The sequence below is a fragment of the Mytilus californianus genome, unplaced genomic scaffold (assembly GCF_021869535.1).
Source record: "Mytilus californianus isolate M0D057914Y unplaced genomic scaffold, xbMytCali1.0.p SCAF_3, whole genome shotgun sequence".
In the NCBI taxonomy this organism is placed as follows: Eukaryota; Metazoa; Mollusca; class Bivalvia; order Mytilida; family Mytilidae; genus Mytilus; species Mytilus californianus.
Genome location: NW_026262679.1, coordinates 125040280 through 125058247, shown reverse-complemented (window position 1 = coordinate 125058247; position 17968 = coordinate 125040280).

The window sequence follows — 17968 nt, the reverse complement described above, 5'->3', positions numbered from 1 at the left end:
CATTGTCATGGATCTTTAAAAATGTCTAGTTTATGTGATACTTGTAGTAAAACCTTTATCTTTAAGACTTTCAACATAAAATTAATGGTCAGTAAAACAGGCGAGACATTTCAGCGTGTGCACTCTAGTTTTAGTTTTTGTCCTTGTACCTTGGATAGATAAAATATGTGCAACGCGGGGACATTCGAACACTGTTCTTTTATAAACTTTATGTTTTAGTCCATTTCTGAGATATTATAAGCAATAGTTTTAACATATTGGTGTATGGAATGATTGTAAGGTGTACATGTCTGTCTAATAGGGTTCATCTGTCTAGCAGGGTTCATCTGACCTTTACTCCATCTACATGGATCATTGATCTGTTAATTTCATGTAATACTTATTGTATAACCATTTTCCCTAAGACTGACAACATAAATTCAATCATGACCAGTAATGCAATCGAGACATTTCAGCATGCACACTCTTGTTTAGTGTTTTACATATATATAATATAAAGCAAACATGATAGAAGGTCTAGATTTACAAATTTGTCAATAAATGAGTCATTGCCCTTGAATGCTGATTTTTATATTGCTTATAAGATAGACGTAAAATTGAGAATGGAAATGGGGAATATGTCAAAGAGACAACAACCCGACCAAAGAGCAGACAACAGCCGAAGGCCGCCAATGGGTCTTCATACATGTACATAGCTACGGGAAAAGGTTAAATAAAGTATTTTGCAGACTTACCATTATACCATGATAACGTTGTTTGCATGGATAGTTTTGGTATGATAGACAGTTTTGTGTGCTTGAAAATTAAATTGAACATAAAAAGATGGAGGAAATAAAAATGTTAAGCAACATTTGAGTCTTTATAGAAACGTGTATCATGAATGTTCATATACCAACTGAATACCACATAATATCACACAAAACTAATACTAGTACATGGATCAGTATTCAAACGTTCCATATTCCTAAAGAACAAAACGGACTTTATAATGAAACTGAAACTACACATAGGTCCTGTCCACAATTTAGTAATTATATCTTTGAATGTATCAACTAAATAACATATTCCACCTCTAAATATCAAAAAATTAGGAGATGTAGTATGAATACCAAGGTCCACATTTTGGTAAACCAATACCGGGCTTGGGAAAAAAGGGGGATACAAAAAGTTCATATTATACGATGCCTGCCTGAAATCCCCTTAACAATCAATAGCATGGATGTTGAACGAATGAATCAGAACCACATGTACTTAATTCAGCCCAATATATTAGCCAGTGAGGATCTATTGATATCCTCAGTGTTCAATATCTTCTTATCTTCTTTGCAAATTCAGTACATGGTAAGTTATTGGAAGCAAAAACTCTACATTTATCCTTATATACCCAATGGCCTATACATAAGGCTAGGGCCATTTCTCAAAAAGCCTTCTTCCAAAAACTCAAAATAGATTGAAAAAAAAAACATAATGCAATGCAACATTTAATCAATAGAATTCCCTGCATTATACATGACATCTAATCCATAAGTATCCAAAATGTTAAACATTATAATAGTATAACTTATATTACTGACAGAAACTTCATAAATATAAGACTTATAAAATGACAAGCATATATTGTGGCACATAAATCAGCTATACATCTTGAATAATCTGCTTGTTCCCTTATTTTTACTCTAAATCTTTAGTCAACATTCTCAACAGATATAATATATTTGCTTTCCCTTTGTTGCCTTTATTTTTATCTATGACTTGGTGGGTAGTTCCTTCGCAAAATGAAGTCCAGATATAAACACATTTCTCCTGAGGTGCCTGGTGTCAACCAGGGGGTTAACTGCCCAAGTGGTTCCCATTTACAGACCATCACATATTTGAGTCCAAGGACATCAGTGTGGACCAAAATGAACCTCGACTAATGACTATAAACTTTCGCCCAACATTCTGACTAGATGGAACAAAAACAAGATGCAATTCAATATTATTATCCACTACATATCTAAATATTTCTTTCAAAATACTACTTAAGGCCCGACATTTACCACCCTGACTATACCATGCTCGTTTTACTGTCATTCTATCAGTCAGTATGTCAACCCAGGAATTCAACAGTCTCTACTAAAGATCGAAACTTGAGAGTGGCATCAGTCTCCTTTTCATCAATTTGTCTTGTGTCATTATCAGACTTTTAATCACCAAGAACCAGTTTCTCCTTACTTGGCTGTACTAGAGCACCATACCTATATACCTATAACCAGATGCATTCGTTGACATTTCGTCCTTCAGAGCTATCAACACTTAAACCGCTATATAGAGGGTTATTTTCGCGGGTGTAAAATTTCGCGATTTTCATTGAATACGGTATACGAAGTATTTTGGCGGTTATTATTTTGGCGGATTCAAAACTTTTATCAATACCTTTGCATATACACTTTTAATTTGGCGGAATTTATTTTGGCGATTTTGTTCTATCCGCGAAAAAAAGCGAAAATTTACACCCCGCGAAAATAACCCGCTATACGGTATTCCTTATAGAAAAGAATATCGCTGCATTAATCTACCGACAAAACAGTGTACAACACGATAGAGCCAACGACATAGAACCGCATTTCCAACAGAATCTTTGCAATGTTCTCAAGGTTATCTCATTGCACGATAATATTGATTCCTAAATAAACATCTTGAAGTATAAAGCCTAACCGAGTCAACAGGAAAACCCAGAAACTTCTTGCATGAAGCTGGTACAAAGTAACACTTCTTTAGTGAGAGTGTATCCCAACTTTGTTAACACTTCTAGCATGACATACGTCAACTCATTAAATCGTGAATTGTATTATTCATAACATTTAGGCATCTTCAGTATTGACTGATACACGAAAGGTGAAGCCTTCTGACCAAAAGGGAGGGTTGTATTAAGAATTGAATGCTTCTTTTTGTAAATTTATTGGGGTGTGAAAGCGTTGACCGAAGTACATTTTGTATGAAGCGTGCGCGCGGTCAACGCTTTCACAACCCTATAAAATTACTAAAAGAAGCATTCAATACTTATAATTACATTTTTTTGCTAGGATCATGAAAACACGATTTCTATCAAGTTTTTCTTTTATTTACCTGTGCACTTTATTGTGGAAGCTCGTGTCATCATGCATGTTACATTTCATTTTGAAATGAAGGTTAATTTCAGAATGACGCGAGATTGCTGTTAGCCAATCAAAATAACGTATTATAATGAAACATACATGAAGTGTTACATGATACAGCACCTTCATAGGCACTTCTCTTAATGTCTCTTAGTGAAAAGCTCAATATTTTACCCACATGTTCTTAAACCGCTTACCATGGCATAAGGCGTGGTTTACTTGGCTCTATTATAAGTGGCATTACAACATATGTGGTAGACAAGTGCATATTTTTCCTAATAGTTTAATTGATCATGAAGAGATTCCCTTGCAGAATTTATTGGAAACAGAAAAAATATTGATTTGGACGAACATCTGACTAGAAGGCTTTGCCTTTGATATTGCCCTTGAAATGTCGGGTGGAAAGGGGGGTGGGGTGGAACCTCAAACATCGACCCTAATGGTTAATCATTTCAAAATATTTGTCTCCATCATTTCTTTGCTAATAATAGCTTGCCAATTTGAAAGACATTCCTGAATTTGGCCATCTACAAAACAGTCAGGATCCATAATAGCAATGAGCAAGAATAAAAATAATGATATCAATAAGCACTTCCTTGGCCTATGGTAAGCGAGTTGCAAACGAATGCGTTCACTGTCACCCGTACATGCTGGCTTCTAATGTGCACCTTTGTCAGATCAAAAACACTCTCAATTTCCAAGTCAGGAACTTGTTTATTAGTGATTCATGGTCTTTTGGTTTTTGTTCTATTCTGTAGAAAAACTAAATATTTGTTATTGCTTGTAAATTTATTAAAAACTAGCATAGCACTCCTCGGGTACAATTCACGCGGTATACCACTAGGTATATGTGTCCCTTGAATTGCCGACAAAGAAACTTCAAGCTGAACAAACATACAAAATGTATACAGTAAAGTTCAAACAGGAAAGAGGAAGCTTCCATCATGTATTGTTGTCATCTATATAACACTTCAAAAAGTTGAATCCGATGCGTTTGTAACAATAGCCTCTGCGAACAAAACATAACAACCTGGGTCCGTGAATGTACATTTTATAATTTCATAACTTTAGATATATACATACATAACATCTGCATCGCTGTCATTCGGTATATCGAGAAAATTGATCGTGTAAGAATAAGTAACGGTGGTTAAGTATTGCGATTGGATCGTGAAAGATCTGGTATAGGATCGTGAAGGAAATCTTATCGAGAAGACACATGCAACGTCAGAAAATAATCTAATTTAATGAATAATAATGACAAATATAAAACTGTCTGTCAAAAAAGTTTAACCTTATGATCAGTATCCGAGAAAATCAAGGTTTAAAAGTACACCGTTTTTACAAAACTACAAAAGGCAGATTGCTCCTCGAAATTTCAAAGAAATAAAAATGTAAACAAACATGATTTTTTTCATTTTTTGAATGCATAAATTACTTTTCTCATAAATATATCATTCCATATTACTGTTTAAAATGGTTATTAAAGTTATTGAGTTCTAGTTTAATTAGAAACTTCGCAAAAATAGGAATATTTGTAAACTTTGAGATTGATATTCCGGATCGTGAAAAATCGGATACCGTTTTTTGATGGTCGTGAAAAGGATCATGGAAGATTCGGTTGTCACTTATTCTTTATTGCAAAATTCCACGAAAACGATCAAATCATTTTTGAACACATGATAATCTATATTTGTAATTGTTAAGTAAATAAATAAATAAATTTTTATGCACAATCCTTTCTATAAAACGAAGATCTTTGTTGATTTTTGTAACAAAAGGGAAAAAGACATTGTTTAAAAAAAAAACCGCAGGAAAACAACTATCATATTCCTGACTTGGAATCATTTTGACAGACATATTTCTTTTTTCTGATTTGTTCCACTTTTTGAAAATACAGCCATAAATTGCACGATCCGATCGCAATACTTTACCACCATTTGTTATTCTTTCACGATAATTTTTCTCGATATACCGAATGACACCAGTGATCTGGTCCTATCAAAATTAGTCATTCAAATTACAAAACAACGATGGAATAACTTAAAAATATAAGATTGTCACAAAACCAAGTATATAAATCAATGTATGAACCACTATTTCATATGAACATACTAGAACATACCCGCGACATCGCGGGTCCGTGACTGAATTTAAGTACCTATGCCTTATTTTTAGCCTGGATTCGTATTGCCATTTAATAAAGTCATGCTGATTGTAAGGAGCGCAGTTTTCTCTGCTTTCAAAATCTTTCTGTTTGAACCCGACCTGGTTTACTTACTACAAGTTACTACATTACTATTAGTTATATATAAAGTTGTTTTTAAGGGGTTCACGCTTATATATTGGCGAGTTTAAGATGTGTCTATGGGCCACTCGATATCCTCAGAATCACGATTCTCAAAACGTCTCGAAAATTTTCCAACATGTCTTTGATACGGCCCCTCTATGGATAGGCTACCACGTGACATTGTATATTTCAACAATCCGGCAAAGTTCATTTGTAGATTTGAAAGTAAAACAATAAAGACTAGGTTGCATTCTAAAATCATTTATATGTTAGTACCTATTTGCCTTTTTACAAAACATATATGTTTTTAATTATGTGAATATTTATTGAATATCAAGTATAATGATAACGCAATTATATAATTCGTGCTTTGAGACGGTCCCTCTACGCGTTGTGTATGTAGTATTTTATAAACCTGGGAATAGTTTATTGATAAACAATGACCCAGAATAAACTGATTATTTCTAAACGTTTATCATTTGATATTTAGTATTTCAATCATAGCATGAGAAAATGTCGGAAAGCATGTAGAAAATTAAGAAAACGATATTTCTGTTTAAAATATTTATCTATAAGGTCGAAAACACAGTGGTCGGAAAGCAGAAAGATAATCAAACAAAAGGATTTTTCTTTAAAAAAAATACCTAATTTCATTAATAGATACTACCAGACTAAGAGAATACTCATCGTTAAGGTAAAACTGAGACTGAATTTATTCCTAATAATTATAGAATATAATCAAAATTGTAATGTATACATGCATTATGTCTCACAGGTTTGATCAGTCATTACATTTTTACATTTATGAAAATTATATGTAACGTATGAGCACCAATAAGCAGGGGTGCGTATCCAACGTTAGCTAAATAACTAAATTTTAAACGGTAGTGAATGAAAAAAATACTTGCGTGGTTTCAATTCACAAGAATTTTAAATCCTTGCATCTCACAAAAAACGTAATTAATATTTTACAATAATCATAACAAAATTAATTACAATCATAATGCCAATTGTTTTATACTGTTTAAGAAGGGATTTATAAGTCTCTACTTATATTTTGTATAGCAATATATTCATATAGTGGAATGATAGACTTTAAAAAGAGATTCATTTGATAAATAAAATGTCCATCCGTAAATACTTGACATTTGTGTTTATTGATATTATATGCAAGCCATTTTCGGAAAAAAAGTTCACTATCAGGATTGTATATATAAAAAAGAAGATGTGGTACGATTGCCAATGAGACAACTCTCCACAAGAGACCAAATGACACTGAAATTAACAACTATAGGTCACCGTGCGGCCTTCAACAATGAGCAAAGCCCATACCGCACAGTCAGCTATAAAAGGCCCCGGAATGACAATGTAAAACAATTCAAACGAGAAAACTAACGGCCTAATTTATGTACAAAAAATGAACGAAAAACAAATATGTAACACATAAACAAACGACAACCACTGAATTACAGGCTCCTGACTTGGGACAGGCACATACAAACATAATGTGGCGGGGTTAAACATATTAGCGGGATCCCAACCCTCCCCCTAACCTGGGACAGTGGTGTAACAGTACAACATAAGAACGAACTATTAAAATCAGTTGAAAGAGGCTTAACTCATCAGATGGATAAAAATACAAATAATACAAATACAAGTGGACGTGGCCGGGTACTTGTACATCCAAACAACAAAAAGACACTAAGTACAGGTCTGATAGTACTCGCAGTTACTGACAGCTAGTTCAAAGCCACTAACAACTAATAAAAAAAATCATGCATCTAAGACTAAATAGTTTATGTTTATTATAAAATTTCAATTTTTTTTTTCTTTTATAACCTTGTAGCATCTAAATATTTGTACTATAGTACGGTTTTGAAAATTGTATTCATTGTGGTGACCAGCTATCCTACACGTCTTGGTTCATTCACATTATACATCACCCTGTTCACACGCACACTATCGGTTTGCGTTCATAATGTCAATGAATCCGGAGTCAAAACAATTAAGGTAGGTAGTTTGACATCCGAATTCAACTATTAGATTAATATATGTGATGACGTAAATGCGTGTTCTTATCAGAGTATCAGTGCGTATGCTTTCTATTTACTATTTCTTGCGCAAAAATACCACATTCATGCATAAATATTTATTTCACTTTTCTCTTTTTCGCTTTTCTTATCTAAATTCAGGACACGGCAGTATAAGAGCTTGACATGTGACTTTCAAGCACGGTTATCATGCTTACGGTATTCTGACCTCTAGCTGTTTCTCTTTTGTTTTCTTTTTTGAGTCACTGTCCTTTTATAAACTTTGACTTTTTCGAAATGCCAAGGATTTTCTACCCAAGGAATAAATTACTTAACTTCGTACTTTATTTTGTCTTTTTAACTACTTTTATTCGAGCGTCACTGATGATTATTTGTAGAGTTAACTCGCGTCTGGCGTACAACATGTTAATCCTGGTATCTTTTTATATCTACATGTCTTTTTATATAAATTGGTTCTTTTGAGAGTATGTTCAGGTATTCATAAAACTTCTGAAAATAAGATATTCTTCAAAACCAAGTTTCCCTGTAGAATATTTGGGTTGATTTAAGTAAAATCAGGAAATCCTTAAAATTTGAGATGTTTTATGAGACCAAAATAAGTCTTTATATAAGAGGTCCAAATGAAGCTGGTGTGTTACTCTCAAGAAAAATATACGAAACCTTCTAATAAATTACATGCCACAGGGTTTCACTTCACATGGAAAATGGACTTTAAATGAATCTATACAACATCTACCATGAGTAAAGACAGCTTCAATAACGATTTGGTAATATTAAGGCATCCATGCAGGAAACAAAACACAAAGATATGATAGATAAAATAAATGCATCCAGATTATAAAGCAAACTGAGTGCTTAAATTTATATTGCGATTGGTTTGTGCAACTTGCATTATACATCCATTGTAGAAACTGGGATTTGCAATAGGGTTATGAAAAAATGATGTACAATCCCAAGTAATAAATGAAATAGTCGAGCTTTAAAATGAATATTCAAATAGTAGCTGTATGTCTGCCTATGTGTAGTGACGACTGTAAATTATACCTTGTCCATCGGATTTCTTATGATTAAGAAATACCAGGCTTTAGAATATTTATAAAGTGCCTAGAAAATCAACCTAACAATGTTAGAGTAGATTTGATTCTTTACTTCCTCCCCGGCCGGGGCTTGAACCTGTACTTTTCACTTCACACTTCTACGACAACACCGCCTAGCATTGCGCAGACGCCTTATCCCCTCCTCTAGCTATAGCTGATAAAAATCAGCTTTCGTTTCGGGGCTTAAAAATACTTTGTGTAATGCGTCTAGATGTCCTTGTTTAATTCCTACGAGAAGGTAACACCTCCCGAAACGAAAGCTGATTTTTAACAGCTATAGTTGGAGGAGGGGATAATGAATCTGCGCAATGCTAGGCGGTGTTGTCGTACAAGTATGAAGTGAAAAGTACAGGTTCCAGTCCCGGCCGGGGAGGAAGTAAAGAATCAAATCTACTCTAACATTGTAAAATTAAATAGTAGCTGTATATACACTTTTCTATTCACAACTATACAACATTGCTTTCAACTGACTTGTGCAAGAATGTACACCCTATTACATATATTTAATAAATGTAGTTTAACTTCATCATTATCTTCTTCTATTCACAATAAATTATTTCAATTCAAAAGCATACAAAAATTAAGCAACAATCTTTTGGTGACCAGTCAGCGGTCTTAGGTTCACGTATTGCTTTTTCTTTTTTTAAAGAAAGCAACTTGTTTTTTATTCGTCGTTTTTGCGTCATTTCGGCTTACAAATTAGACCTCGTTATTTGAGTAGTATAGATAATTTTACAATGTATAATTTTGCAGTTACGTGAATAACTTTAAGAACTTATAATTGTACCAGACATTTGTCACTGAATCGAGCACACAAGAAAATGTATGAACCACCATTTTATGTAAACAAGACCTTTTAATGTTCATCACATTTTGGCATATCTCTTTTTCTTCATCATCTTAAGCAGGTTTTTTGGTATTGCAACCAAGTGGTTGAAAATACGATATACAGCATTATAACCTTGCTTATAGCTAGCTCTACGTTCTTGTAGGGTTGGCCATTGCAGTTGTTGAAAAATGTTTGTAACACTGGTGGTTCGAATGTAATCACCAGTAACAAACCTTGCCGCCCTTCGTTGTACCAGTTCCAGGTTATAAATGTTGATGGTAGTTGTGTGTTCCATATGATGCTGGCATACTTCATCTGTGGTCAAGCTATCGGCATTCCCATGAGAACCAACTTTACTCCTCCTCTTGTCGACTTGTTCTTTTATTCACATGAGGCTAAACCAATACAAGAGCATTATCCTTTAAATTCACGATCCGCTATATAGATGATGTCATCTCACTAAATAATCCAAAGTTTGGTGACTATGTCGAAGGCATCTATCCCATCGAATTTGAAAGAGTTAAGTCTGCTCATGTCCTGACTTCTAGAAATTGACAATGAGGGTTGGTTTAGAACAAAACTCTAAGACAAAAGAGATGATTTCAGCTGCCTACTTGTGAACTTTCCATTTCTATGTAGCAACATTCTAGCAATCTCCCAGTTGATATGATATTCTAGAACTTGCATTTTCTATCATGATTTCCGTAATAGAGGGTTGCTGCTTACATGCAAGGAAGATATAAAACCAAGAGTTCCAAGTGGTGAAGTTGAAATCATCCCTTCGAAAATTTTACGGACGCCAGTTTGTTGACTGTTATGAAATATCTGTTTCACAGATAACGACGGATATGGTCCAAGACAGGCGAAGGCTACCAAAGGGACATTCACACTCATAAGTCGAACGCCATGGCAAAAAAAGAGAAAAATACCAAGAGTCAAAAACTAAAGACCGAGCAACGCGAACCCACCAAAAAACCGGGAAAGTTGCTACAAATCATACACAAGTGAACATAATATTGCGGAGTTTATAACTAAGGGTCAAATTGGTGAATAAGCAGACTGTTCAAACAAAGACAATCTTGTCACGAGTATTTTAACTCGATATATGTCTTCTGTCAATTGGAGTGCTTGTCTATTTTGCAATAAAAAAAAAAAGCTACAAGCATGACAAAAAACTTCTGAACACTGTATAAGATGACAGGGATTTCGCCATACAAAGGCTGCAAACTGTTACGGTGATTCAAACTTGCTAAATAAAATTAACCAGGACAATGTTATAATAATAATAATAATAATAATAATAATAATAATAATAATAATAATAATAATAATAATAATAATAAATTCTTTATTTAAAGAGGGTACACACAGTTAGTAACAACAAACTAATCTTCCCTAGGGCCCTTACATACAAATTACAATACAATCAAAAACAGATATTTACACTTAGAACATACTCACCCCTTCTCGTCCAATGAAAAGTCAATTTTTCCCTTCTAATTTTCATAGTACATGGCTTTCCATGCACTATGAAATGCTTTACATGAATGGCTTTTCATTGTAGATCAATTATGAAAGGGAACTCTTAATAACTACACTAACGAAGTGTGCAAATCCCTGAGGCATTTTCCTTGGGAAAATAGAAGAGGGACGAACGATACCAGAGGGACAGTCAAACTCATAGATCGAAAACAAACTGACAACGCCATGGCCAAAAATAAAAAGACAAACAGACAAATAATAGTACAGATGACACAACATAGAAAACCAAAGACTAAGCAACACGAACCCCACAAAAAAACTGGGGGTGATCTCAGGTGCTCCGGAAGGGTAAGCAGATCCTGCTCCACATGTGGCACCCGTCGTGTTGCTTATGTTATTACAAATCCGGTAAATAGTCTAATTTGGTAAGTCACATTCGTGAAAAGGGATGGTATTGTAGTTACGACATAAGGAACATATCCGATATCATCTGTGAAACGGTTATTCCATAGCCTACTGATTAAAGATGAAAGAGAATAGAATTATAAAAAAAACATTTTGAATTTTGCAAATGTTTATCATGGTACATATATATAACAAACAAAAATGAAATGGGGGCAAAGGTGTAGGTAAAATAATCTTTTATTCAATTTTGATACCAGACATTCGAGTCATTTATTTTCTTTCAAGAAAACAATGTCAGACTGCTGATATATAAAGCAAAGGACTTTTTCCGAGAAAAAAAAACCACACAATACTTGTACATTCATTAATAAAAAGTAAGCATCTGATGTTGAATGGTTGTAATTCAAATATGTTGTTGAGAATATACTGCAAATGTTAACGTTATGTTTCCCGTATTTACGTCTTATGTTTATGACGTTAATTTGTACCTTTGTATGGGCGCCTTCGATATAGATTTTGATCATAAAAGTAACACAACGCAAAGTATAGAGTTTTATTCGTTTATTACAATACATTTTGGTGCCGTGACGCCATGGAAAGTAAACTGAAAGCGGTGAGAGCAGGCCATAAAAGTGCTGTAACAAGACTTTTGAGAAAATCTGAAGAAGACCAGAATTTAGACATAGAAGAAAGTACAGAATTATTAGAAACACTTTCGCAAAAACAGAAGATTATTAGTGCTTTGGATGAAGAAATTCTAAATTTAACAAAGGATGAGGATGTTGAGGATGAAATTCTACAGACAGATGAGTATAAATTCTTTCTGAATACTAAAATTAGACACATTCGTAAAAAATACTCAAATTCACCAACTTCGAACATTACCACCTTACCTAATCTGAATAATCAATCAACGGAAAATACGAATCAGCATAGTTCAGTAGAAAATACATATAGCTCTGTTCAACAACAAATGTACCATGTTCCGCCCAACGTTATGCAAAATCACCAACTTCCGAAACTCACCTTACCTACATTTACAGGAGAAACACTCATGTGGCAAACTTTTTGGGACTCGTTCGAATCATCTGTACACTATAATCCCACACTTACCGACATACAGAAATTCACATATTTGAAATCGCAACTTAGTAATGAAGCCGTTCGATGTATTGATGGACTACCGCTCACAAACAATAATTATACGGAAGCTATAAAATTATTAAAAGAACGTTTTGGTCAGCCACATAAAATCACAAATGCCTACATGCAAGCCCTATTAGAACTTCCTTCACCGCAATACAACATTATTAGCCTCCGAAATTATCACGACAAACAAGAAGCATATATAAGAGGTCTAGAATCGTTAGGTAGATCGGGAGATTCATATGGCGCACTGCTCATCCCAATCATCTTGAATAAGCTACCGTCAGTTGTAAGACAGAACTTAGCCAGGGAAAACGGAACTGATAATTGGGAATTAAAAGAACTGAGACACGGGATATTGAAAGAAATTACAATTTTGGAAGCTGGAAAACGCACCGATGTAGTTATTGAAAATGTACCGTCTACAGCGTCATTTTTAACAAGCACCAATAAAAGAGATTACCTGCGAATGCAAGATAGATCTGAAAACCGCCAGAAACAAAGTACGAATATTCGTCAGAAACCTTGCATATATTGCTACGATATGCACGACCCCGCAAAATGCTTAAAAGTTCCAGATTATGAACACCGTATAACAATTATAAAACACAAGAAATTATGTTTTAATTGCTTAGGAACGCACCGAGCAAGTGAATGTAGATCTCAATTTCGTTGCCGACTCTGTAACAAGAAGCACCATACTAGTTTATGTACCAAACATACCGATAGATCGTACTTTGATAAAGCGTCAAATGGAAATAAATATGAAACGTCAGTAAACACCGTAGTCAACAATGAAAGTGTTGCCACTGCCACAAGTTTTCATTCGTCCACGATACAACCCCGTTCAAGCGTATTATTGAAAACCGCCGTAGCACCCGTTTGGAGTGAACATCAAGGAATGAATACGAATATATTGTTCGATGAAGGAGCACAGCGTTCTTTCGTGACCGAGGAATTAGCTTCAAAACTAGACATAAAGGCAGTAGGTACAGAAGTTATTCACCTTTCTGCATTTGGAAATACTAGTACTAAAGTTCGACATTTACCGCAAGCAATTGTATACGTTGAGTCAATAGAAGGAGTAAAAATACCCATTGAAGTCTTAGTAGTCCCAACTATAGCAAGTCCGATTACAAGTTATAGTGTAAATGATACCCGAGATTGCAAACATCTCAAAGGATTACAATTAGCACATCCGATCACAAACGACGACAAGTTTAGTATATCTTTACTGATAGGAGCAGATTTTTACTGGGATTTTATAGAAGATACCGTTATAAGAGGAAAAGGTCCGACAGCAGTTAAGTCTAAACTTGGTTACCTGTTGTCTGGTCCGACATCACCAGATTTGAATCGTAAATCGGGAGCCGTAGGAATGTTCAACATTTTGACAAATCACAAAACGGAAGAGTTTAATTTAGAAGCATTTTGGAAATTGGAGTCATTAGGAGTAGTCGACGTAGAACCGGAGGATGAAAATATCGACTTTATGAATGTGTACCAGAAAACCTCAGTAGAATTTCGTAAAAACAGGTACGTAGCTAAGTTGCCATGGAAACAAGATCACGAGAACTTGCCAACAAATTTTGTAATAACAAAACAGAGAACCCATAACGTTGTCAAAAAATTAAGTCAGGACCCCTACATGCTGCAAACATACGATAAAATAATTAAGGATCAGGAGCGCAGAGGATTTATCGAGAGAGTGGAGGAGCCAGATAAAACTATTGGTCAGGTTCATTATATTCCACACCACCCCGTAAAGAAGGACTCTACTACTACACCAATAAGAATCGTTTACGATTGCAGTTGCCGACAATCCCGACAATTACCGAGTCTGAATGACTGTTTACTCAGTACACCACCGATATTGAACGGCTTGACCACGTTACTTGTTAGATATGATTAAACCCTGTTGCCATAGTAACGGATATAGAGAAAGCATTTTTACACGTGGGACTACATGAAGAGGATCGTGATGTGACAAGATTTCTTTGGTTAAGTGACCCTAAAGATCCAAGAAGCCATCTAACGACTTACAGATTTAAATCAGTACTGTTTGGAGCGACTTGTTCACCATTTATTTTGAACGCCGTTTTACTTAAACATCTGCAAAAAGAAGGATCCGCAACAGCGAAAATACTTGAGCGAGACCTTTATGTTGATAACATTTTATCAAGCGTTACTGATGAAAAAGAAGCCATCAATTACTTCACAGAAGCAAGACAACTGATGCGAAAAGCTGGATTTAACCTTCGATCATGGACTTCGAATAATGGACAACTTCGTCAGCAAGCCGCCAAAGAGGATGTATTAGACACCGACAAACAGACAAAGATCCTAGGAATGCGCTGGAACGTTGAAAATGATGAACTTACGTATTCAAAACGGACAGTCGTACCAGCACAAGGAGATGAAAAAAGTATTACAAAACGTGAAATTTTGAAGGAATCATCTAAAATATACGACCCGCTTGGATTATTGAGTCCAGTAAGCATTAGAGCTAAGATACTTATACAAGACTTATGGAAAGGAGGTTACGACTGGGACGAGCTTTTACCACATGCGTTACTATCAGAATGGACCCGTTTAGCTCAAGACATAGAAACCGCTACAGAAACCACTTTTTCTAGGCACTATTTTGATGAGAGTAGCGAGTCATCGCAAAAAGTACTGCATGTATTTGTGGACGCAAGTATGAAAGCTTACGGAGCAGTTGCGTATTTAAACAACGAAAAGGACTCTTCACTGGTAATGGCAAAAACAAGAGTGGCTCCTCTTAAAAAACTTACTTTACCACAACTAGAGTTAATGGCTGCAGTAATAGGAGCCCGTTTAGCATGTCATCTTCAAACTACATTAAAATGTTCAAATATTACACTATGGTCAGATAGTCAAATCGTATTACAGTGGATAAAGACTACCAAAACATTAAAACGTTTCGTTTCAAATAGAATCAATGAAATTAAGAAATTAACAGACAACTGTGAATGGAAGTATTGCCCGACAAATTACAACCCTGCTGATTTACTATCACGTGGTATGACTACGAAACAGTTCAAGGAAAGCACGTTATGGAGAAAAGGACCGATTTGGATAGGTGATAAATCAAAACACCCGAAAACATTTATAGAGATAAATACAGCTTTATCCGTATTTACCGACGACGACAAAGAACCATTAGACGATGAAGAGAGCAAAACTTGCGAAAATGATATTCAGTATGGAATAGACAGAATTATAGATATTAACAATTATGGATCATACAAGAAACTTTTGCGAGTGTCAGCCTTTGTACATCGATTTATTCACAATTGTAGAACAGTCAAATCTTTTAGAAACGTTGGAGCAATAACACCAGATGAACTACAGCAATCAACAATTTTTTATTATGGATACGATGTTGTCAAGCGATAGCATACCAAGATGAAGTTCGCGCACTAAAGCTAAAACAGATACAGAAAACTAAATTGCCACGACTTCGACAACTTCAGTTATATTTAGATAACAACGATTTAATGAGATGCAAAGGAAGAATTCATAATGCGCCAATACCCGAATCGGCAAAACACCCTTACCTTTTACCGCCAAATCACCGATTATCGGAACTTATTGTATTGAACTCACACGAACTAGTTTTACATTCTGGAGTTAATGCCACGGTTACACAAGTCCGTCAAACATTTTGGATTCCGTCGTTGCGTCAATTTGTGCGCAAATTACTATATAGATGTACAACATGTAAAAGAGTTATAGGAAAACCATACAGGGCACCAGACCCTCCTCCGTTACATAAAATTAGACTTCAAGAAGCCCCACCGTTTACCGTCACTGGTGTAGATTTTTCTGGAGCTCTTCATATTAAGGAAAAGAACAGAACATTCATTAAAGCATACATATGTTTATTTACCTGTGCATCGACAAGAGCCGTTCATTTAGAGGTTGTACCCGACATGACAGAAGAATCATTTTTGTTAGGATTCAGAAGATTTACTTGTAAAAAATCCTTACCACATGTTATCATGTCAGACAACGCTACATCTTTTATTTCAGCATCACAAGAGATTAAACAACTGTGTGAATCCCAGAAGATCAAAGAGACATTATCTACGCATGGAGTCGAGTGGAGATTTATCCCTAGCCGAGCCCCGTGGTTCGGAGGATGGTGGGAGAGACTTATTGCATTAACTAAAACGAATTTAAAGAAAATACTTGGACGTGCATTGATTAACATGGAGACACTGCAAACGTTAATTGCCGAAATTGAAAAGATTTTAAATGATCGACCATTGACTTATGTATCTTCAGACATTGATGACAGTGAACCATTAACACCGGCCCACCTACTATATGGTCGTCGTATTACATCTGTACCATATCCGAGAATTGAGATAGATAATATTGATGAACCTTACGTAATGAACACGTCTGATGCTTCAAAGCGTGCACAAAGACTTTCGTTTATAATTGAACAATTTTGGAACCGTTGGAAGTCCGAATATTTAACAGCACTTAGAGAGTTTCATAAAAAGAGTGGAGACAACAAAATCAACATCCGGGTCGGAGATATTGTACAAGTTCATGACGACAAACCTCGAAATCGGTGGAAAATAGCAATTGTTGAAGAATTAGTTGTTGGAAATGATGGTTTAATCAGATCTGCAACTATCAGAACTAACAGTGGCCGTACGACTCGCCCGATCGTCAAACTTTATCCGCTAGAGATCAACGAAGAGGAACTACCAAATAAAGCAGATGAGACGAATGAAGTTGATACCAGAAGAACAGTGCCTATGCGAAAGGCAGCTATGCGTGCAAAGGAGAACATTAAAACTTGGACAATATCTTTGACATTAATTTTGTGTCCGATTTTAAAATCGTTATAGAGACTGCTAATTTTTCATTTTATCATAGTGATTTCTAGAGACAGTAATTGCCAATCATATTTTAAAACATATTTTTTCGTTTCATATATGGACAGTTAAAGAAATATTTCAATTTTATACAAAGATATACTTTTGCGGCCCCCCAGTACAAAATGTATTGTAATAAACGAATAAAACTCTATACTTTGCGTTGTGTTACTTTTATGATCAAAATCTATATCGAAGGCGCCCATACAAAGGTACAAATTAACGTCATAAACATAAGACGTAAATACGGGAAACATAACGTTAACATTTGCAGTATATTCTCAACATATGTATAGAGTTTGTTTTATAATTATCAAAAAATATACAAATTTCAAAAAGCTGATTTATATATATATATAACATTGTGGGCTTTTTAAAATCAAGAAATTTAAGGTATATTAGAATATAGCAAAGTACTCTCGACCAATGAAATTGTAGGATTGGATGCCTCTTAATTGTGAAGAATGAATGTAAATCATGTTCTTAGTAAGGGATTATCCTATTACTTGGGTCTATTTACAGTTCAAAACAAAGAGTTTCTATAAATGAGTTACAACTGCCCCGAAGCACATTTATCAGATTGAAAGGATTTATCACACAGTGATTGAAACTGAC